This window comes from Bombus fervidus, chromosome 5 (genome assembly GCF_041682495.2).
Source record: "Bombus fervidus isolate BK054 chromosome 5, iyBomFerv1, whole genome shotgun sequence".
In the NCBI taxonomy this organism is placed as follows: domain Eukaryota; kingdom Metazoa; phylum Arthropoda; class Insecta; order Hymenoptera; family Apidae; genus Bombus; species Bombus fervidus.
The window spans coordinates 16092898-16117643 of record NC_091521.1 but is presented as its reverse complement, the minus strand read 5'-3'; the positions used below and the strand labels follow the sequence as shown (position 1 = coordinate 16117643).

General features: G+C 37.5%; 1 protein-coding gene across 1 annotated transcript in view; it reads right to left on the bottom strand.

The window, feature by feature from the left end:
* The window catches only part of LOC139987168 (protein transport protein Sec61 subunit gamma), a 119507-nt gene that overhangs the window by 24219 nt on the left and 70542 nt on the right, over nucleotides 1-24746 (bottom strand). The window lies entirely within an intron of this gene.

Here is a 24746-nt window from a genome sequence, read left to right as displayed (position 1 = left end):
TGCCTGAGAGTTTGCTAGATTCGTTAAACGATTTAAATGAGTTTTCGCTGAAGAAGCGCGTACTCTTATCCCTCGCGATTTATTCCCAGATCAGGAATTAAAAATAAGATAAAATCGGATCAAAGTCATATTGTAAAGTATTGGGTACCTTAAAAAAATTTCTGTTTCGCGCGCAAATATTCCAATTTACAAATTTCCAAGCGTTTCATAGTTTCAGTCACTCGAAGAAAAATCCTCAATTTCTTTCTGAAATCGTCGATTGCATCGAAGCGCATGGATTTTAGAATCGCGAGGGATAAAACTATCGCGCGATCGTTCGCTGAGTTATATTTTTCGCTGATTAGCCTTCGCAATGGAGGATGCTGATCGATAAGCTTGCGTGTTCTATTCATGGATCGAAGATTAGCGACGCCGGTGTTTGTCCTAAGAACAAAGTTGACGTAATCGGGTTAATACGTTGATTTCTTTCCCGTTTCGAATCGAATCAACGGTGCACCGAGTATTTTTTGGAATTTTCCCTCCTAAAGGTTTCTCGATTATCCAGAATGGTAGCTGGAACTAGAACAATCGGTTGTTCTGTGAGAAACGTAGGTTCGAAAATGAATGTTTATTATATTCTTCGAACATCGATCCCTCCATTTGATGAAGTTTTATCAATTTTCCAGGAAAGTTGAATGTTTAGTATTATTATGTTAATTATTCTTCGCGCATTGTTATTTGTCGAAGCTGGTCTTTTTCTCGCTTTTGTCGATGTTTCGCCAAAATTATCTCGATTGCAGAAACCCAAGAGAGCGCAATGTTCTCTCGTTGAATTTCCACATCGTGTATGGACGTTATTAAAGATCGTGTTACCAATTTTTGTACAGGTATTCTGCAATTTTCGGGAAAGCCTCGTTCGAGAATTGGTAGTTTGTAATAGCGGAAATATATATTTTTTTATGAACAATGTAGATACAGCATTGTACATAGTAACGCGTAACGATTAATCTCTTTGCTGTGATTTTAATTGTCCTCTATATTTTTTTCAATGTCGTAGTACGTATAAATTGATTTTAATGGGCAAAACAAAATTTCTACTTTTCTCTTTTTTTTTTTTTTTTTTCGTGGAGGAAACCTTCGTAGGCGTGCCGGATTCGTACCGGCTAAAACCTCCACGGTGGCCGTACTTGGCGCATGGCGGAAGGGGCCCTAGAACCACTCATAAGCATGACATCACGAGCCCCCTCCGCGCCGAGTTCATTTCGAGTTATGCGAATCTAACTAATTTCTCTTACCTGATTTAGTATTGTCTCGGCAAAGGGATTAAACGAACGATTTCTGCGATTGAATCTCTGTCTACTTAGAAATTAGCGTTCTTCTTGTAAACGGCAATTAATAGCTACAAAATAATCAGTTAACGACTTATATTACGATCTACGGAGATTCTGTCTCTCGTGTTATCTATTTCCTATTAAACAAATATATTATAACACACATATATACACATACTATGCACGTAAAATAGTTTAAGGGCCGAAGCTCGTCGTAAAAGCAGTATTTTCATAAACAAAGTGATATTACTTTCATCACCGAGCCTTCATCGATATTTCGTGAAACTTACTTTCTATTTTTCGATATCGTATATATATAAAAATGAGAGAATCTGTTGTTTGCGATGAGCCAACCGTGACAATTGAACAATTTCAGTGCTCAAAATAATTAGAAAATTAATCGATCTTTTAATCGTTTTTACGGTCAATTCATTTTTGATACAAAAAGGAACAATCGAAGTGTCCTTTATCATTTTTCAGTTTGAATTTCCGTTTTCGAGGCAAGTTTGAGAGAACGTACATATTCTCGCGCTATACTCCGAAATTTTGATCGTCCGAATCTGAGAAACGAAGGCTCAGATTAAAATGCGACATAGAATTATTCGGTTCGCGTTCTTTTTTTTTTTTTATCAAGAACGTACCTATCGCAATTTGTTTCGTAATTTCGCACAACGAATCAGGAATTCGATGATAAATATCTAATTTTTTCGTATCAGTTATCCGGTTCTTTCTGTTAGCTGACAAGGACAAGCAATTTTCTAATTGTTTTAAGCATTTTAATTTACATTTGTGCAACACGATATTGTAAATAAATTGTATCATCGATCGTTACTTTTAGTATCTTTTCGAATGGACAACGTATGGTCCTCCGCGTCTAAGACATTGAACTCGGATCGCTCGAACTTGCAATAGCGTGTTCTATTTTCGTAAATAGATTTACCAATTCGATCGGAACATGTAAAGATTATAGTTCTTACGATTAGATTCGTAAGACAGAAATCCGTGCGATTTGACGAATCGTAGAACAATCTGCAATGTCGTAAGCCGATTCGTATTTAACGATGGCGCGTGATGTTTGAATGGGAAACGATTGATCATTACGAATGTATCTAGCATTAACCAATAACAACACGAGTGATCAATATCTTTTATTTTCTTTCTCTGCGTGTGTGTATTGCATGAATTGTTACCGATTTAGTTTGCGCAAACTTATCGATACGCGAAATTTGATCAGATTAAAATGGCGGGAATTCACAGTCGATCTTTTATTCAAATTCGCACGAATTCGATTCACGGTAATCGATGGCTGTTTTTTTCCGACGAAATTCCCATTTCAATTGTACCTTCCGGATGAACAATCTTTTTTAGCAAACGCTATTTTACTCTCTTTTATCGTATTCACTCGGTAATTCTAGAGTATCGTTTATTATTACTTTCTTTTCTGTTATTTTTTTATGCAGTAATTTTCATTCCATTTTTAGGAATCTCTTCGCCAAGTATCGCGTCTATTGCCGCGCTCGTTCCCACGATATTTTAAACATATATATTTATAGAAAAATATGTTCCACGATTCGACACAATTGAGGCTCTCTGTAATTCAAAGTATCATTAAAATAATACAAATATTTCTCATACAAAATATATACAGGGTGGTGCACGATATTTCCACCATTTTCAGCAATACGACGCAAAACTGTTTCGAACGAAAGTCGATCAACTTTCAATCGGCTACAAACCGCGATAGAAACTTTGAAGCCGATTGAAAGCTGATTAACATTTTTGTCAGCTCATCGGTAGGTTTGAAAAATCGTGGCGACCAATTCGTGGGTCAGCCTGTATATTTATGTATAGGTATATATAAAATATCTAAAAGTTTTGTTATTTAATTTTTAAGGAACTTTCGTTTGGAATTTACGTAGCACAATACTTGTCCCATTGTTAAATGAGTACACAAAAAATTCCAATGAACGAATCGAGAAAAAGAAGGGAAGAAATAGATTACAGAGGGTGGTAGGGTAATTCAAGTAGAGATAGACCTGGTAAATGTCTGTGAAATTGTAATAAATCGTATCTGTGAATTTTACATTATACTTTTATCAAATTTTGACGAAATTTAGCATTTTCATTGGAAAATCATTTTTCTCCTCTGATAGCAAGAATTACATAGATGCAAGTAATTTTATTCAAGATGTTTCGATCTTACTATTATTATATCAGTATTTTACTATTATTACTGTTCTATGTTTGGATGTTCATTCCCATGGAATAAGTTTCACTGACACGCGGCTATGATTGTAGCTTATAACGATAATTTCGAATGGACTAATTTATATAATGGACAAGTTTCTATAAACGAGGTCTATCTCATTTGCTAATTACTTTATACATAGTAAAAAGACAAAAATATATATATATAGTAACTGTAATTCACGTATACCTAAATAGAGTACTTAACGATCGCACGAATCAACGTAATCACAATGTTTACATCAAATGTATAATCAGATAGTACGAGCCATGATATAGCAAAGTTATAATGATCGTATTTCGAGTGTCAGGACAATGAAGTTGACAGAAAAATACAACGATGCGTATAAGAATCTAAAAGCTCGGTTAAGCGTGTACAAGAACATTTTTAATATCGTCATTCTTCATGTAACACGTCAAAATACAAATTTATATTTATATTACGATCTGTCTTTTATTTTTCAATTTGCTAACAATGATTGATATATTTGTAGTTTCTCGATCTGTAAATGAAACGACATCGATCATTTTCTGTTTCACTATGTGGAATTCGAAAATAAAATATACATAGTGAATTTAATGTTTCTTTAATATCTAAGTCTCGATAAATTTCGATGTAATTCCCAACATGTAACTCCTTTCGTGGAAAAGTTTAAACGCCATGTTAATTATCGAAAACGGATTTTCCCCCTAATTTCTCTGCATAAAAGAGGCTTTCAGTTTCATGGATACTGCAGACGAAGGATTCATTTACAGCCTGGCTATATCGTGGCCTGTATTATACGCCATGTGCATGATCGAAACGCACCGTAATTATCGTAATTACCGATCAAATAATTCTCGAAGTGCCATTAAGATCGTGCCGAACGCTCAGGTTCCATTACATTTTTTAATCGGATAACCGATCGGAGGGTAATTTCGCACTAAAAGTGACCTTTCTACTGGATGCCCCTAACACTTAAGATAACCGATGTCCGTAATCATTAAGAATAACCGTAGCCTAATAATAATAGCACGTAAAATTTTTCGTTAAAGATACTAAATAGAATCCTCACGATTTTTTCACCTCTATACGTATATACTTCACCTGTGGCTAAATTATTGTCACGGTTTTATACGTCGAGTTAGAAAATACACAAAGCGTTATACATACACAATGAGGATGATTTCAGATAGTTCTGTGTCACACATTTTCGGATGGATTGTTTTAATACATAATCATATGTATACGTATATTCTTGAGACTTTAATAAAAGAAAATGTACACGAAGAAAACTGTCGGATGGATGATTTGTCTGTCTATTTGTTAAGATATTACGAAATCCCTGTAGGAATGTGATATTCGTGTTTGGTAAATTTATTATTCGTTTCATTTTGCAAATCGCTGTATTAAAATAGTAATAGTCTTACGAAAATTATACCTGTTTATGGAATTAACCGTAAACTACTCAATTTCAGTTACCAAAAAAAAAAAAGAAAAAAAAAGAGAAAAAAGAAGGAAGAATAGATAAGAATTAAAATAGTATGGATTTTTTATTTGTAATTACGTTCGTATGTTTTGAACAAAAACAATTGTCGCGCGCAGGCCACTTCATTAACCCGCCGATAGAAGCGGTACTTTTTCCATCGGTTGGAACGACGGCCGCGCTATGTTTTTCCATCGTCGTCTCTACGTCTGTGTACAGGCAGCACCAAGTGTTGTGATTAGCGGAACGCGAAAGATGTTATTCTTGCGTATGGCTGTTTGTCTTCGGTGCACAGCCTCCCACGAAGATCGTCTGAAACAGTAAAAGGCTCGATATATGGATACCATCGGTGTAGGTGATGATAGCAAAACATTGTTTCGATCGGAGCTTAGATAGAAACCGAGAAATGTGTTACGATAAAACGATCCGTTGCTACGAATCGAATCTTTTCTCGCTGTAGTCTCAATGCTCCTCCCTTTGCGCGGTGCGTTTTTTCTTACGAAAGCGATTCATGAAATTCGTACGAAAGAATTAAAAAGGTATATAACAAAAATTCTGCACAAATTGCTGCATTGTAAATTTGGAAAATTTCTCAACAAGTTTACGAATCAGAGATTTTAACCATCCTGATAATTCCAGCGATTTACCATAATTCTATATCAATGGTTTCTTCGTATTCTCTTTTCGTTTCATCGAAAAGTTTATCAGGGAAATTTTCTGCTAATTGTAACAATTCCAATTCTCGTCCATGCGATCATAAAAATTGCTACTAAGCTCTTTGTACGGTAGTCGTTCGATGGTTGGTCCGCTTTACTGTCTTTCCAAAAGTAAGAAAAAAACGAAAAGGAAAGATAAAGGAGAGGAAAAAATCTACATCTGGGATTATCATCCCTTTTTCCTCCACTTTTTCTATCGCCTCTCGGGAATACGTTTGAGCCAAAGTACCGCTGTTGTATGTCGATTATCGTTTTATGGTAGAATTTTAGGTTTCTCTTCGCACGTTTCCTTCTAAAAGAAACCGCCTCTTCTTCCTACCTGACACGCGGGTTTTTCCAACGTTTTATTATACGGCGACGGAATTTCGTGAAACTTATCTTCGGCGCGAGTCCTCGTGGCGATTACCTGCGAACCAACATGGTAACCTCGACCGAATACGTGTGATCAGGGTCGATCTGTATTATTTTCGCTTCTACGCATTTCATTCACGATACTTCACCCTTCGGAGCGTTCTTCTTCGCGGCAAATAATCCTGCACTTTGTTTTTGGCCGCTAATCACTTTTTCACGTGCACGCGGTTTAACTATGCGCTCGGTTGGACAACGACGATTACAACGAATATATTTCCCTGGCCTTTTCAATTTTCCTTTAAAACGGTTGCGTTCGTAAATCTGTCGCAGATGTTCTTCCTTCGTCCCAAAGATATCGGACGACTGCGAACATTTGTAGCCGACCTAAAGGCAAACGAACGTAACATACAGAAATACAGGAAATATCGAAAGCATAGCGTTCACTGTAATTCACATTGGACGAAATAAATTTTTATTTCAATTCCGTCTGTCCGATCGAGTCTGTAAAAATAAGAATTCGCATAGACGGTCGCGGTTTATTCATCCCGATAAACTTCTTCCACGTTGTTCTAAATAAATTTTTTCTACCTCTATGGCGCGCAAGTACGATCTGGAAAAGTGCAGCGACGATTATCGTCGAGTCTCGCCTCCGTAACGTAATTCCTCGTTCCACCCACTTCCGGCAGCCACGCAGTCGAGAGCACGAGGATCGATATTTCGCGAGGGCAGCGGCCCGTGGGAGTATGGTTCCCTGGATAATTGAAAGCCGTCGTAAAATCGTGCGAGTCATCGTGCACGAAGGCGTACCGAACGGGCTGATATTATTAAAATTGACTGAAACAAGAAGGGGGTGAGTTGTCAGTCGAGAAATCGCTGCCAATTCGAGCCGTTTGATCGGCCACGCTCATCCAACACCTGCTGTCTCTTTCGACGTGCTCATCGATCGTTCTTTACCTCGTGTTACACCCTTAACAATTTTTACGTTACGTAACGAAAGTCTGATTCGTCCGGTTTTTCAAGACACACGTTCGTGTATCGAGATTTTTCGCCAGATCTCGGTAGAAAAATAGCTGGTTAGAGAAACAGGGTTACTCTTTGAGGCGGTAAAAGATAGAAATTCGATCTTTTATCGATGGTAAATGACCGTTGCGATGATCGGTAACGTTAATTAAATTGCGGTGACCGATTGACGCGACGTCGAGGGTTAGCAACTAAGTGATCGCGTATTTTAAATAAAGAAAATTCCAAATTTTTGCTTAAAAACATAGCTTTATTCAATTAGGTATTGTTCGTTTTCGTCGAGGACCTTTTGCCATCTTTCAGGCAGTGTCATAATTCCATGTTCATAAAACTTCTGATTTGTGTCAGCAAAAAACTGAATTAAATGTGATTTTACATCATCAGCGTCATGAAAAATTTCACCGGGATGGTGGAAACGATCGGTGGTGAAACGACGATAGATGCAAGATATTGCTAACAATTGCGTTAACGAAAATTTCTTCCTACGCTTTCCGTTTCGTTCATCCCAATTTCTCAATCTTAAAACGTCTTACAACGAAGTTAAAGAAAATCTAACAGATAAAGATAAACATCGTCTCGTCTAATTTTATTGCGTGTAAGAAACTATTCTCAAGAGATACAGAATGAAATACCTTTTAAGGATGAAATAGTATTCGCCGAATGATAATCTATTTATTATCTGGCAAGAAAAGTTCGAACGAAAAGTGCAAATAGGTGGAATTTTCTATTAGGTCGTCCGAAAAGTTTCTTTCGTTCTATGAGGAAAGAATAGACGCACGAGGTTTTTTTGTTTCATATTATTTTGTCGAATTACCTACGATTCGTTTCGCGTTTGTGTAAAAATGCTCTGTTGTAAAAAACACGTTTGCGAAAGAAAGACACTTTTCGGATAACCTAGTACTTTGACTGTATTCGATGACGACAGCGATACCACAGGACATAGAATAGCTATAACGAGTGAAACACGGAGCAAAACTTCGAAGGAAGAAGAAAGATAAAAAGGTGGAAAATAAACAAGAGGAAGGAAGCTTTTACGTTTCGTTTCCACCCATTCCTCGTCAATTAAATAGAAATGTGTTTTCCACTGGTCGTTCGTAGGAAGTATCGGTGTGTTCGAGAAGAGGGGCATGGGAATGAGTAACGAGGCAGAGGAACGACGAAAATCAAACGATTTTCAGGTTTGGCCTGATGGCCTGCTTAAAACTTTTACCTTTCGCGGTACGTTTGCACGGAAACGATGAAACGGAAATTTAACGAAAGATCGGCACCCAGGGGCTGAGGGTGCGCGCATACACACACACACACACACACACGCACGTACACACACATACATATACTACCGACGTTCTTGTTTGTACAATCGATTCCGAAGCGTGCTGCTTTTATACACGCGCCCCGCGACACAGGATCGCCCTTTCTCGTTGGAAAATATCGAAAAATCTTCGGCCGTTCGTTTCCTCGAACAAAAACTTTGTTGTACCACGAATTTAATTAGACTTATCGCCGGTAGTTATCTCATTTGCTTTTCTCCGTTGTTTGAACCAATGGACGGGGTGATAGCCGCGAGGATAGCTACCCATAATTTTTATCCAAATTACTTGCAATTTAAAAACGATAGAGGTTTATCGTATGATTTTGTTCTTAACAAAAAACGTGTTTTGCGATGTTTTTGTTATTTAATAGACGGAACTTTTATAGACGGTAAGTTTAATGACAAAAAAGGCTTGACCCTGTGGTAAATTACTTGTTTTTTGGGAATAAGGGTTCGTAAGCTTTTATCAGAGATTAAGAACATTTACTGTCGTTGAAAACATACAAATAAGATTATTGTAGGATATATTGTAGGATGATATGGTAATATCGTTTAATAAGTGTCCCTTCGTATCTATAGCTATATACATATCTTGGTTTCGAACGTTTCAAAAAACGATGAAAAAAACCTTTGGTCGATCGAGTAATTACACGAAGGAGAAAGAAAGGGAAATAGCAAAATAGTAAACGACGAACAAAAATAACGAGGGACAGGATCGTAAAAGAAGTAAAACTTCTATCAATATTTTTGTATTTGTGATAATATTTTTGTGGTTTATAAGCATATAATAAATTACTCGTTGAAAATTGTAAATAATACCAACGGTGCAAATATTAGATGAATCTTTGGTTGGTCGATTAAAGGTGCTTGCAAGACTCGTGGAAATAAAAGCGCACAACTAATGAAGATGGAACATTAAACATGTTCAATATTAGCGATCAAATATTTATAAAGAAATGTTTACTGGAACGTATGTACAGATTCTCTGAATCGATGTTTGCGTTAGTGTAGACCTGTTTTCTCAACGTGTTAGGAAATATCGTCACAGTGTTCGTACTTACTTGTTTTATATATTTTTCCTGCTAATACCTGTACGATTTGTTTTAATTAGTTCTTAACTTGATATTTCTACTAATCACACGTACCGATAACCGATACCGCTGACAAATATTAATCGTCGAATCGTCGAATTAATATAGAAAATTATATTTCGATCGTAGAAATTTACGAAACTTTACGATTACGTAAAGTTTATATACGAATTACGAATTACGACTACAGATTGCATAAAAATAGCTAATATTATAAAATAATCTTGAATACTAGAAAATTTTCCGTTATCGATCATCTAAACATATTAGGTTTTACAACAGTGCACCTTCGTGTGCACAATTACGTCGTCTAGAGTACAGTGATAGTTGACAGACTCAACAAAATATCGCAAAGTGTAAAAAGATACTCTACTTTTTTATCATTTAGCCTACCTTACGCTGTTCAATTTAACACTAGGCTGTTGAAACTAATATCTATTCTTCTTGAAATCTTACGATTATATTTATTATGCCAGTGTTAACACTGAAAATTACCACGCCAGTTAAATCGACTGGTTTTACAAATTTTTTTTAAAATTTTTTTAAATTTAATTAAATATTGTAAGTGATATATTTTATTGTGAGAGTAAAGTACAAAGTGAGGAATATATGTAAGCTGGTCCAAATCCGCACGCTAGCAATGTTACCCTGAGACTAAAAGAACGCTGAAGCCAACGTCACACGTGTGCCGCTTACGGTCTGTCGTTGACGCATTCTTTTGTCTATGCGCTATCGATGACCTCGGCGCTTGAGAAAGCTGAAGACAAGATGTAGAGTTTTCCTAGAAGTGTCGATCACTTCAACAATTCGATATAATAATATCAGTTACCAGGAAAAATCCAAATCGATCGCTGGATCGCTAGATGCTAACGCTAGAAATACCGCAGCAGTCGAAATGATCGGTTCTACAATTTTATAAATGTGTCAATCCTTGTTTAGGGATTATGATCCCAGATGGATCAATAATACCAAAAATCTATTACGTAACATTGAATTGCTTCTGTAAGAAAGTAATAAATCAATAAATATAAAAATATTCTATTTTTTAAAGTCCAGTCATTTTCACTGGTTTTGGTAGAAATAGCTTCGTGTAAACTATCGATAGTTCTAGTTCCTACATTCTTGTTTTCCACTTATTCGTCGATCTATAATAATCGTTTCTCTTCCTTTCTTCTTCTTTTTTGGTTTTTTCTAGCGACTTGTCGTCACTTTTGCAGACAGAGGAACGATTAATTCTTATTTTTCGACTCGTTGCCTCGTTTATCGATTGAAATGAAAATATAAAACAGAAACGAGATTGCTTGTGTTCGATAATCGAGTCGGGTATAAAATATATGAATATAATTTTATTGCCAGTATTTTTAATATCAAATATCAATGCTGGTAACGCTTATGTAACAAAACTGGTATCTTATTTTCACGAAAAATACTGATTCAGTAGCGTAAGGTAGGTTAAATGACGAAATATTACGTTGTCCGAAAAGTGTCTTTCTTTCGCAAACGTGCTTTTTACAATACACCTTCGTACAAAGGTGAAAGCAAGTCTGTAAAATGTCGCGATGTTTATCTCGACAGAACAAAATGGATCGTAGGCAACTCGACAAAAAAATATAGAACGAAAAACCTCGTGCGTTTATTATTTCCTCGTAAAACGAAAGAAACTTTTCGCACAAACTAATACTACTCCCCTCTCCGACTCAAAATATTAAGAAACAACTTACTGTATTATCTTTAATTCGTTACCAAAAATTATTACTGCTATCTTCTCGTAAAAATAAAAAGAAATGGAACCAAATGTTCTACATTTCCTACACGATGCAACAAATTATTCTCAGGTTAAAAATTTCTTCGTTATAGTCAGTTTCGATGCTCGTCTATCGATAATCAGCCAAGGACTAACAGTTCGTCTCAGTGAGTAACAAATTCGAAAGATTGAGAAGTACAAAGTGTATGTCTACTCAATAATCAATTTTCCATCGTTTCTGGAAAATTGTTAACAAGATAGGGAAAATAATATAAACAGAAGTGTTTACTATGTGACTAATGTCTCCCACGAAGATAGTACTGTTTACTAAGAATTTTAGGGTCTTGGACCTTAGCTCTTACTGATGAGTTGGTCATTTAATGACAGATTATAAAATAAAATTACTTATTATTACTTTCAGCAGGTTACATTATCGGTTAACATCTGGTTCCTTTGAGTCACTTACCTCGTTACGTATGGCCCATGGCTTATTTATGAGTCGTACTTACCTACAGTTCAGCGTCATATTGTTTGACGGCTATGTCGGCTTTATCTGTCAGCCCGTCGAACTCTCAATTGTGATGATTCATAGAGCGTCGACCTTTTCAGTAGCCATAAGTATCGTTGTTAAGTTGTCCTACCATTGATAGTAGATCAGAAATTGTTTTTTACATGAAGAATATTTTTGGTTCGGTTTATACCAGTTTGTAAAAATTTTTAACTTCATGATATTCATCGAGTTTCTTTTCCAATTTGCCTGATTTGTTTTTGTATCGAAGACGCACGAAAAGCAAAATTACCTGTCCCTTTCACGATATCAAATTCGATAAAACTCTTCGTCCGTAACACGTTCGATAATATTCTTGGTCCGTAATAAATTTTTTTCTTACCTCATCTGTTTTTTACTTCACAACAAAAAAATACGGCGATCGATTTATGACTCGACAAATAAAACTACGAACTACTCTCCGAAAAAGGACCCACTCATCACAAAGTGGACTTTTATCTTGTTCGTCGAACTTGCTTTTCTCAGTGACAAAGAGAAAGAAAGAAAGAAAGAAAGGAAGAGAGAAGACAAATCGTTGGAATAATTTTACTCGGTGTAGAGCTGTGGAATACACTATTTACAGGTTAAAAAGTTTGCGCAAACGATTCGAGGGTACGAGATGACGATGCCTGGCAGACGTCGTCGAGCAATTGTGGTCTATTGATCCTGCCAGCGGCTCGGTTATTACTTGCAAATATTTACCGATTTTCCGCAATGACAAACAACCGACTAGCGCCACGATTTTCGACGAGCTTCGCCCGCGCTTTCCAGCTATTTATACTTTCTGCACCGAGAGATATATCGCTCACGTCGTATTGAGACTAAGATAATAATGGGGAAGATAAGGTGGCGTAGATAAAACCGAATTATCGGGATATTTTTGTTCCGTGAATATCAATAGGTTCGAAGTTCTTCGGGATCGGTACGTACATGTAACATAATTGTATCAGTCCGATGGTTCAAGAAGTAAAAGAGTTTCGCTTCGAAGAATATTAACCTCGTGACGTTCTTTCCGCTGTTTTCGTTATTTTTTATTTAATCGGGTTTTTGTATTGTTAGAAAATTTCTTCGGTTTGAAAATAGTATGGAAGAATTGAGTTTATCGATTTTATATCGAGCTCCGTTTAAAACGTTCAAAGTTTTGGTATTTTAATGAAACGAAAGCACGACGATTGGAATAAAAATTCAGAGGGTTCCGAAAATCTATAAATCGATAAAAGATATTTATCATGATTTTACGCGGAATTAGTTTTAATGAATTTTTAATGTTAAGTAAATTTTGTTAAATACAGAAGGATTTTATTAAAGTAGATTAAAATCTCGTTTTACCAATCAACTGAACAGTGTATTAAAATTAAATATACGATACATCGATTACTTGTCGGCATTTGTTTAGCATATTTTTCTACATATACTTCCTCGTCTTTAACCAATATTATCAATATTCTATTATTATAATATTATCACAATTATTAATATGAACCAAAATACACTTTAATTAGTCTTTTAACTGACTCTTATTCAGAAATTTCTATAATCATTCGATCGATCGACAGAGATGAATAAATTTTTAAATCTATCGTTTATTTACTACAGGAAGCGAACAATGTGAAAGAAAAAAAATTACGACAAAAAAAAAACGTGCAGATAAATAAATAATTGTTTTATTTCTATTAATTACAACGCAAAGTATCAGCAGTTCACCGAGGCAATTCCTTTCCAACGATTATTCTAATTCTTTCGAGTAACTCGATCAACGATCGCATGCATCTAATAACGGGACACGCGTGTCTATTCCCACAAAACGCGACGAGAACAGTATCATTCTGGACCATAAGCGTCGTTTGCAAAGGCCCTCGAGCCCCGACGAAATTACACGGGGATGAAAACAGTGTGGAAGAACGATCGGAGGAAGGGCAGGCGTAAGTGGATGCAGGACGAAATTGAGTCACTTAAAAAACGATACACCGCGTGTGCTTTATCGTGGTCGAGGCGACGCAGACCGAGCCCTCGAAGGAGTCACGTGCTGTGCGTGCCTCGTCGAGCTTTCGCCAGATTTGCGGCCCTCGAGATCGTCCGTCGGCCTATCTACGACCAGGACGAGCCGAGCTACCCCCGATTCGGCCCCTGGCAAAAATAATAGACTCGTCGCACGTTCTCGAGCATCGTGCTGTCGCGAAGAATCGTGCAACAAGGATGAATCTTGGTTAAAGCGAATCGTCGAAGTGATTGGAAAATTGCTTCTTTTTTATGGGGATGTTGGCACCGGTCGAAGGCAATGAGTTTATATAACAGCTTGCAAGGTACACAGATACGAATGGAACTTTTGCACGATGGTTCATCAAAATGAGCAATGAAAAGAAAAGAAAATACAAAGGTGTTTAATTGAATCCTTCGAACAACGATGATAATTACCATTTCTGCTAGACGGTCTGTCTTTTTATCACCTTTTTACGATCTCTTTTTAATCGAATATCTCCTTTCGGGAATAATATTGTACGTTGGAAGTGTAACGTTGACGCGAATTTATATTTTGCGAACTGTATGCAGTCCGACGTGTGAATATGGTTTTCGAAAGATGACTTTTATTTATCTTCTACTCGTCGCTTATATTCGTATCAATGTTACACACGAGTACAGAATGAAAATCGCGAGTAGAATTTTAATAATAAAATTTGTATCTATCGCGAACGAACAAACGCGTGAACAGCAACGTAGTAAACAGAAGAATGAAACGAATTGATGAAAAAGAAATAAGAAATCTTGACGGTATCTAAAAAAGCATGTGTATGATACTGAGAAATTACCAAGTTTATCTTCGTTCGATCGATTCGACCGATATACGCCTTGAGAATTTTTCGAGTATCAACAAATTCCAGGCTGTGCGTTCACGACGCGTTCAGAAAAGCAAAGAATCGCTTAAATTCGAAATGTCGGTAAAACTGGGCTTTCCCCAGGCTAAGAAAATTGGTTTTGGCCTGATTATGCCGGTGCTTAATGCGGCTCACGCTCTTCTCTCGCGCAAATGTTGTGATAACGATTTACCAAGTCGCAGATTAAGATTTGTACGGACTTAACGACGTTCGGCCACAGTCCACAAGCTCCTTGTTCGGTCGTTCGCATTCAGAGACACGGATTTGTCGATCTACTACCCACAACTACGAATAAGATCTTCTCCGAGTTAGTTTTAGACTGACTTCTGTCCATCGGGCTGGTTCCTTGTTTTTCTAGGCGATAAGTAAGTAAGAACGTGGAATATAAAACTAGGCAGAAAGGAGGAATATTCGAGAGGAAAAATATTCAGAGTACGAATGTGACTTAGTTTCTTTTATTTTCGTTGAGCTGACAAAGTTTCACTTGGTTAGTTCGAGTACGCATTAGCGATGATGTTTGTTGGAAATTTGGCCGCAACTTTTTATTATAATAATAATAGGAATTTCGCTAATTTACAAGTTAAAACGATATTGTGATTTCACGTGGTAAAACGAATAATTTTAAATCGCGTTTCAAGCGTCAGCAGATTTTTGGTGTTTCCAAAGGTTTCTCGACGATCGTTCTATTTTTGCGCTTGCGCGATAGATCCGTATTTTTATCATAGCTCTGTTTTTCCTTGCTTTTCTCCTTCTGACCTGACGAAATCAAATTTCCATCCTAATTTATGCCGAAACACGCGAAACATTTACGAAACGCGTCTGCCATTCACGCGTGTTCGTGTCTCGTATCGTGATTTTTACGACCGTCCACTTGGCAGACAAAAATGGCCGGTATTTTTCGGACGTGACCCAGCCGCGAACGCACCTGATTTTCCTTTCGCTCCGCGATACATTGACTTCTCGGCGGTGCGACGGTTTGTTGTTTCGCAAAGCCTTGAAACAACAAATCTCGTGCCACTCGTTCTATGCCCAATGACAGGTATTTAGGTTGCCGCATGCTCGTCCAGATATTTTTCTAGGCCGAGCCGAAGATGAAAGAGTCCGAGGCTCGAGAAATCGGTGATTGTTGGATTTTCAGCGAAACACGTTGGTCTTTCACGTGGAAGACTTTTTTTTCTATTGTGCGTAGATGGAAGGGCAAGATCGAAGTCAAAATATCGAGAAGAGTGATATTTTGGCGAATCGAAAGATGGAACAGCGATAGATAAGGTAAAATAAAAATGATCATCGGACTGATCATTGGAATAGAGCGAACAGCGCAATGTTGAATTTTATATTCAGAAACTACGTAGGAATTATATGCAAATTATCTTCATCGTGTTTGTAGCAGTTGCTTCGTGATTCGATATTTTGTTAATGAAAATAAACAGATTCTGCTTCTGGAAAATCGACGATGAATATCGTAACGTCGATGAATTTGATCTTAAGAAATTATCTAAAATAATAATCAAATTATTATTTTCAACTTCTTTAGTACGTTTCTTCCTGACGTACGTCTCTTCTGGGAAAGAAGTCGATAAGTTTTTCGCGTTTCTTTGGCTTGGCGCACCATGGTCTGTGTGCCAACAAGCTATCAACGGCGTTAATAGAAGGAAAAACAGGAGTGGACCACCCACGTGGACCAGGTAGCCATTCTTCAGGATCCGTAGCCCGTTCTTCCATCTGTCTACCCTTGTAGCACCCCTCTTACTTTCGTATAAAAATGACAAAACACTTTTATCGAGTCGAAGGGTCTTGACTCGCGCGTTTCGGTGCTTCAAACGAAGTCAAACACCGTTTGGCTCGTAAGGCGTTTTGAAGCTTTCAATGTGCGAGAACAATTAGGAGAGAATCGACAACGTTTTGTTTAGTTTGTAAAATGAATTAATTTGTAAAACTGTGATATCTTCTTTTTTATGATTTATTTTTGAAGAAAAGTTTTCTAACAAAATTCAAATAAAACCGTAGTTTTCGTGTCTTCTCCGATCTCAATTAATTTTTTAGCAGGAAAATACCATTGGATCGAAAATGATGCGAAAAATGCAGTGACACTGGATATTTTACAACACGAGAAAATAATGTTAATTTAATCTAGGATATTTTTCCTATTTTTCTTTGTTAATATATAATTTGCCTGTTTAATTAGATTTGTAACGAAGATGCAGTTAAAGATTAATTAGGGATCGGCTGTAGAGATAAAACGAGGGAACGAACGAACAATTCACTTTTAATTCATAATATTCAGCTTTAATTAGGCTAATTTCCGTTTATCCAAAGAACTCGTCTTCTTTCCACGATACTGACGAATTTCTGGCTCTGTGTCGCCTTTTTATCACGCGCAAATAAGTTTGTTAAAATTCCATGCAATAAAACCGACTGTTACCAAGTATGACGTTCGGACTGAAAATAAAGCGGCGGGTAATTGAGGCAAAAATGCCGCTGCAACAAGCCGGGTCTCTGTCTTTTCAGACTGATTCCCATTTTTTCCCAATTCCAATTACGTTTCTTCCTAAAAAATTCTTACTTCAAGCGCGAAACGTTTATCGAGTTAAATCAAATTACCCGATAAATTATCACGATATATAATGCTTGAATCGATACAATAAATTAACGCAATAAACGATTCCTACGTAACTTATTTCCTCATAGCGTCGTTAACAGTCCTTTTGTAAAATATACAAAAAGTTAACAAACAAGCAGAAAGAAATACGAAGCCGAATCACCGTACCAACCGCCCCGTTCAAACAGAAACTAAGAAAAGAAATATCTTTCTGCGCACGATTATTCCAATAAAACTATTTCCATCTCATCGTGATCAAGCAATCTATGTCGATAATTAGAAGAAACAAACGAGGCGAAGAAACGAAACGTTGTACAGTTGTACAGCTCAGGGGACACGCTAAGCGGAAAAGTCGGTAGCCGCGTAGCGTCGGTAGATCGTCGGTAGCGAGCATCGACGAGAGAGTAGAATCGATCGCGGTCCGTGATACGATGTAATCTAGGTCAAATAGCAAATCGTTATTTAATCGTAGATCGAGGATCGGTACTAATCGAAACAAACAGTACTCGATTGCGCACTTGTGCCGTACTTGGCGGGCGGCGGCGGCTGCGGATACACGAGGCGGAGGAGGCACCGAGGAGAGGGAGTGATTTGTTGTAACGAAGAACGCCGCGCGCGCTTGGCACAATGTAGCCACTTGTTTACAGGGACAATATTTTCATTCCGCAAACAATTGGTGGCTCGATAAAGACCCGGCGTACAGGTGGGTGCTCTCGGATCTAATGTTGGAACGCGCCGCCCGTTCGTGAATGCCTCTCCTCCTCCTCCTCCTCCTCCTCCTCCTCCTCCTCCTCATCCCTCTACATATGTGTGTGTTTACGAATCTCTCGAGTAAAGTATTAGCCGACTCTAAACGCTTGAATCATCGAGTTGTATGCCTTCGATTCGTCGGCCCGTCACGCCCGGTAGCTCCACCGATATTTCTCTCGCTTCTCCTTTTCTCTTCCTGCGCTAGAAGCTTCTTCTATTATATACGCACTAGTTACGTCGCGTTGAATTTTAACAGCCGTTAATCGCGCCAAGCATTTGCTTTTCCAATCTTCTTCAGTTTCCTTTCGGATCATTGACGAAAGTATCAAGAGGGAGCAAGAGCTTGGATAGCGGAAAGCTTCTGGTTTTGGTGTCTTAAACTTTGACCGGGTACACTGCGTAGCTTGGTAACGAGTAGACGTACGAAGATGTTTCCTTTGCTTGAGAAATTTGACGGGGACGTTGATCGCATCGTAAGGGGTTGATAACGAGCGGAGACACGTACATCTTCTTTCTACGTTCGAGTTCTTTCCTTCTATCGAAAAGTTGTCTGGCTGTTGGTCTCCCAACATTGGAATTTTCCCAACCGTAATCTCTTATACTCTGGTTTTATGGAGCATACGACAAGTTTTACGCAATAGCAGCTACTACGGTAGGTACTATGCGAGCTTGTAATGCAATCAATCGTGTAAACATCGGTGTTCGTCAAATTCCTTCCTCATCTATGATAAACGATAGATAACGCATATGATCGTGCTATCAGTAAGCAATCATCAATAAATATCGTATGTATCGCATGATACATATGGGGATCTGAGATGATCGTCGACCAACGATTGTTTCGTATTCGGTCGTGTGAGAGAATTGTTGAAATCTTTTAAACGTGTTGAAGCGTCACTGCGTGGAAATGAAGGACCACGAATTCGCAACCATTCGTTACACGTTTAAGGGTTGGCAACGAGAAAAGACAGGATGGTAATGGTTGTCCAGTAAAGATAATCCTGTGGTATTTACGATCGAGCAACCGCAAGTTCTTACACCCAAATAATAGTCTCATTGGGACCAAAGTCCAGCGAGGGTTTGCCGAGAATAACGAGTGGAACTAAAGTAACTGTAGACGGAGATTACTGGTTGCCAGATGAAAAGTGTGCGGTCGATCTTCGTGCCCGATGTTCTTCGAGTTTATGAAGTTCGGATTTTTAGTACTTTTTATCTTCTTTAGTTTTTGCGCGATCCTCTCTCCTGTATCATTTGTTTGACGATCGGCAAGCGAAGTTTGATTATGTTGGCCGAGGTTGAGACAGCACATTGTTTTCTTGAACTGTCATATAACACATCGTAGGGCTTTTCAAGTTTGAAACGTTGCACATGTAAAACATTCTGCGGTAAGGATTGCGCAAAATTCGAGTGTTTGAGAAAGTTTAAGAATCTTTCTGTTTGAAGTTATTTTGTCATTGTTTGAAAGTATATTCGTGTTGCTGGGGTCACGAAAACCAACGATTTGAAATGCAGTACAGTTGTTGTCTTTACGATTAGTAGCGGAAGATCAGCTGGAATAACGTGGTTGTAGAAAGTTTGACGATGTTGGAAGTTTTAAATTCACTTTCTTTCAGGCGCCAATGCTTCGATCTTGCTATACTTTAAGATTTTTCTTTGCTGGATAAGAAATACGTATAGTTTGATGATGTTTGTCGATGTTTAGAAATGATCGAAGCGTGAATATCTACCGATAAGTCGGCCGTAGATAATGATTTTTAGCAACTCCGCTCGGATTATTCTCTTAGCTTATTTTTTTTTTTATAAATTAAAAAATTGATAATTGTTTGTTTGGTGATTCTGATTATTTGCTCTTCAATAAAAAATGTATTTTAATAGCGCCATTAATTATATAGAAACGAAAAATTACCTGCTTGTCAAGACAGACTTTGAATTTTTACATCTTTTATTTCTTCGCGCTGTTACATACTTTTCAATTGTGTCTTCCTTTCGTTTTGGTAGCGATAGGAACTGTATTGTAATAGCGTAGATAGATATTTAGACGTGGTTTTATCATGACAGAGGGGACTGTTAATCGGTGGTCAGCGGACAAGATACAAGGGCCGACGGACAGGCAATCGATAAAACGACGGAGCCCGTTCGTAATCGACTCTGCCTTTTGTGACTTTGTCCAACGGTGGACGACCATTTTGTCGTTTACTTTTTCGCAACGAGTCTCGGAAAGCAGTTAATCTCAGAAATTCCTTTCTCCAATTTGCGAATACGAGCTCCATCGGAAAAATCAAATTTCACACCAATGTGTAAATAAGGGCCTTGTGCCCTAGAATTCGGCGCCAATGTAATCGATAAGCGATACTTCGTGATAACAGGCGTACGCGTCGATCGAAAAGCAACGTCTCTGATCGTTTACGTTTATTGAAACATCGCTTAAATTCTCGCGTCTGTGAGAAGGTAGAAGAAACAAGAAATAATAGGATAGTAGGTAAACGCTTATGTTCTTTTTGTATTTCCTTTCGAAAATTGAAGAACGACGAGCGATGCTTGTTGGAAGAGCGAAATACCTATAGATTATTAACAATTAGTAAATGGTGACGCGAACGTGTTAAGCACAGAGACGGCTGAGGTGAAAATGTCGTCTCGAAGCTGTTGGTCGATGGCAAACAAGGTTCCCTAACCGATCGTGCAAAGATTTTTCCGCTCGATCCAAGTTTTTGCGTTAAAATCTATTCCACGGAATATTTGATCTGCGCGGTGAGCCTTCTGAGAGGGAATAAAGCAAGAAGAGAGAGAGAAAAAAATAGGAAATATTCCTATCTCGTGACGAAAGAAACGCGGTGGTTCGACCAAATCATTTGAAAATATTCGGCCGTCATTTTTCTTACGAAGCGAGGAACGAAATTACGCGGATGATGATAAAAGTCGTTGCTAGATTCAGCAGTTTCGAATGTTGCTCCTTCGAAGGAGCAAAAGGAGAAAAGAAAAGGAAGTTAAAGAAAGACGAAGCAAGAGAACGATAGTAAAGTAGGTAAAATGAGAACTTGTTCGTCAGCATGATTTCAGAGGGACGGATCGATTAAAATTTGTGTGTTTTTTGGAGAGAAATAGCGGAAATCTCGTTTCCCATTTTTGGGATAAATAAGCAGGATCTTCGAACGTGGAATGGAAATTTTCAGTGGATTTTGTACTTTGTAATAATCATAAGGAATTTCCAAACGTAGAATAAAAGTTTTTAGAATATCACGTATTTTATAATAATTGTGATAAGATATCATTTTCATTCGGATCTATTTTTGTCTATTATTTTCGCTATCCATGTAACTAGGAGACGTAATTTACGTAAATCTGTCGCGATCACGGAGTTTCACAGGTTCCATTATTCGCGCGAGAAACAAGCAGCAAATTAATCGGCTAACTCGATATTTAATTCACCGTTAACACACATGAACGCGTTCTGGAGCCATCGTGTTGTGCACCGCGTGACAAACCTGTAAAATTATTAACGCCAACCTCGCTATTTATCATAAATAATGTCGCGCCAGATTGTCCAGTGGAAAATAATGTCGCGTTCACATGCAACCTGGAAATCTGTGTTGCCTACACACTTACAAAGTTAGTCGATCATTTAAAAAAATTAACGCGTTAAAGCGATCTTTTAGCCACGCGTTTCATCTTCTCTATCCCGGTCATAAATATAAATATCTGGTTATTTCTATTAATTTTTTGACGTTTCATTGCGCGTTTCTAACGCGACTGTGAAACTGCAAAGGAGGTTTCTCCTTCGTGACGAGCAAAATGGGTCACCATTCGGTGATTTACACGACGGGGGACGTGTTAAGTCGTTGAATAAATGCGACACATCGACCACCCTTCGATGCTTTCTTCTTCGTCGCGTTCCCTTCACATTTCGAATCGTCCGCGTCCGACACATTAGACCGTACTTCGCACTTGCTCGAAAAATAGCTAGCCACGTGAACGAATCGCCGATTCCATCTCGGTTCGAGAACGATCGCAAATTTACAGGTAGTCATTTCTCAACCGCTCATTATCGATTCGTCTTGTTAATTTTTTTCAATTTCTACGAGACTCCACACGGCCATAAGGATCGCGAAAATAAGATGCCGGCAAGATGTTCGTAGGCGTAGCAATATAGAAAAAGATTTTGCATATAGAAGAATCGCAACGTGGAAAATGTCAGAAGATCACGCTGAATGAAAATACAGGAAACCCGTTGAAGTATGAAATTTTATACACGTGGCACAAGACGTCGGTGATACGTTCAATTTATTTGACACTTTATAATTTGTAAGAAATCAAAGTCCTTCGTTCGATAATTTAGTATTATTGGATTTTTTCAAATTTTTGCTACTTTGCGCGTTGACGAAATTGTTATACTTTCCGTTGGAAGAAATAGTTGGTCGCAATGGTAGATACTTTACGTCGTGTAAAGCATCCGGGATTATTTGAATAGAGGAAATTGCCGGTTAGTAATCGGTCGTTTTAATATCGACGTTTGAAATAAAATCGTAATTAGGAGAGAATCGATGGATAATCGCGAAATAATGACGAGGAAATCGGTCGACTTGCGAGCTTCGAGGCGTCGAATCGACGGAGGGAGCGACAGAGGAAACCGCGCGACCGGATCGAGTTAAGCTAACCGAATTATCCGCCGAAAATCCGATCTCTTTTTATTACGCGCGTTTAATATTCATGGGCCACGGACGGTTAATTATTCGAGACGCGATAAACGATTAATCGACGCTGATCGAGCGACGCGACGCATCGGAAAAGCGGAAAATTCGATTGCAAAACTCGATTGTCTCATGGCGATGTCGTATTTTTATCGATTTCCTCTATGAAATTATATTCCAACGATCGTTGGTTGCCTTCTCCGAGGAAGAAAACTTGCGAATATTTATCGCGAATAAAATTTTCTTCTTGAAAAAAGGAAATTTCTACTTTTCGTTTTAGTTATCTTTGTGTTTTTTTTTTTAAATCATTTCAAAAGCAAACATCGACAAGACAATATCACGTACACGTGTAATTTTATTCTATTTGAATGTTCTAGTAAAACAAGAATGTCATTGACATTTCAATGATTGCGACAGGATTATCAAATTATTGCTATGTAGAAAAGAAGCGTTTGAAAAATGTCAGAGAATAGTTGACCGAAGAATATTTATGTAGCTATGTTGTATCTGATTTCTTTGTTGTTAAAAACTTAATAAGTGCTTGTTTTGTAATTTGTTCTCTCTCTCTCAAAAAAAAAAAAAAAAAAAAAAATTCGAGTGTGCCTACTTCTAGTAGAAGAGGTTTAACTCAATCGTAAATATCGACAAATTTACGTTGGATGTTTAGAGTTATCAGTGTGTTATACGGATATAGATAAATATTATGCGTGTATATTTGTTGTTGTAATTAAATGTTATCGGTAACTGTTTGAGTTATCTAGCTTTGACATAGGTAATGAAAGCAGCGGTATTCTTATGTAAGTTGATTGAGCCAGTCCAAACTCCCTGTAATTTGCCATACTTCAATATTTATATTGTTAGATTTAAGTAATCTATTTTCCAAATTAGATCATTCTAACAATACACTCATAGAATTTGACGAATCTATTATTCGTCAATATTTACTTTTCTCATTTACTATTGCCAAACTCTACTTAACGAGATTCCATTTTTCTCCCAAAAATTCTTTATTTTCAGATTGTCCAGAGAAAACGTTCGTGTTTTTTTTTTCTGATGAAGTTAAACGTTTGCAACGGCACGTTACATTCGAAGTTACGTGTACATACATACATTGTCTGCATTTTATTCTATTTGCTTTTATAGGGTCGGCCTTTGTCAGCCAAGTCTCTCGTATTTTACTATCTTACCATTGTAAAAACGATCTGCTTGACGCTGTAGTCACATACGTCATTTTCTTTTCTCATATATCAAATAATCGCTTCGTAATTTACTACGGTCATTGATAATTCTACCATCAAACGTACCATAAACTAATCGGAATTTGCATCAGCATGTTGTTGTGTTTACTGGATCTTCGAGCATCGAAGTAACACGAGAACAAGTGGGCGTTTGATTAATTTAAACAAGTTCTATGTCACTAGGTAAGTGTTATTAGTTTCAATATTTGACGCTTGTTTGCGCATCTAATTCGTTTGATTTGCTTAAGTTGTAACGGGTCGTAAAAGGAAGCCATCTACCTACCAGATAACGCGGAAAATAAAACGACCGATCTATCGAATCCAAATTTCACGATCTTTCAGTCGCAACGACTCCAATTTTCTAGATAATCTAATTCGGCGAGTAATTAAAAAATTTTGGAATACGTTTGTACGATCCGTAGACGAATAGAGTTCGATAACGAGCTATTCTTAATTAATTCAAATACTGTTTCAACATTTGTTCAAATACCACAAAATCGATAAAAAGTTAAAAAAATAAATAATTTTGTATCGAGGATTTGATGTAGAATATCGTTCTAGAAAATATCGTATAGTACACGATAGCTATCATAGACTAATTTTATTCGTCGATAAGAAGTTTCTACGAAAATGCAACGAACGGATAAAGGAAAGTAACGAACGCGTAACTAGCGAACGAGTCTCGAACGAGTGAGAAGCGTCATGAACGCGTGAAAAATCTACCGTAACAAACAGATCTACAAACCTGTACTGCACCAGAAACGTAGCTTTGTTGTTCTTCTTCTCTCAGCACCGTT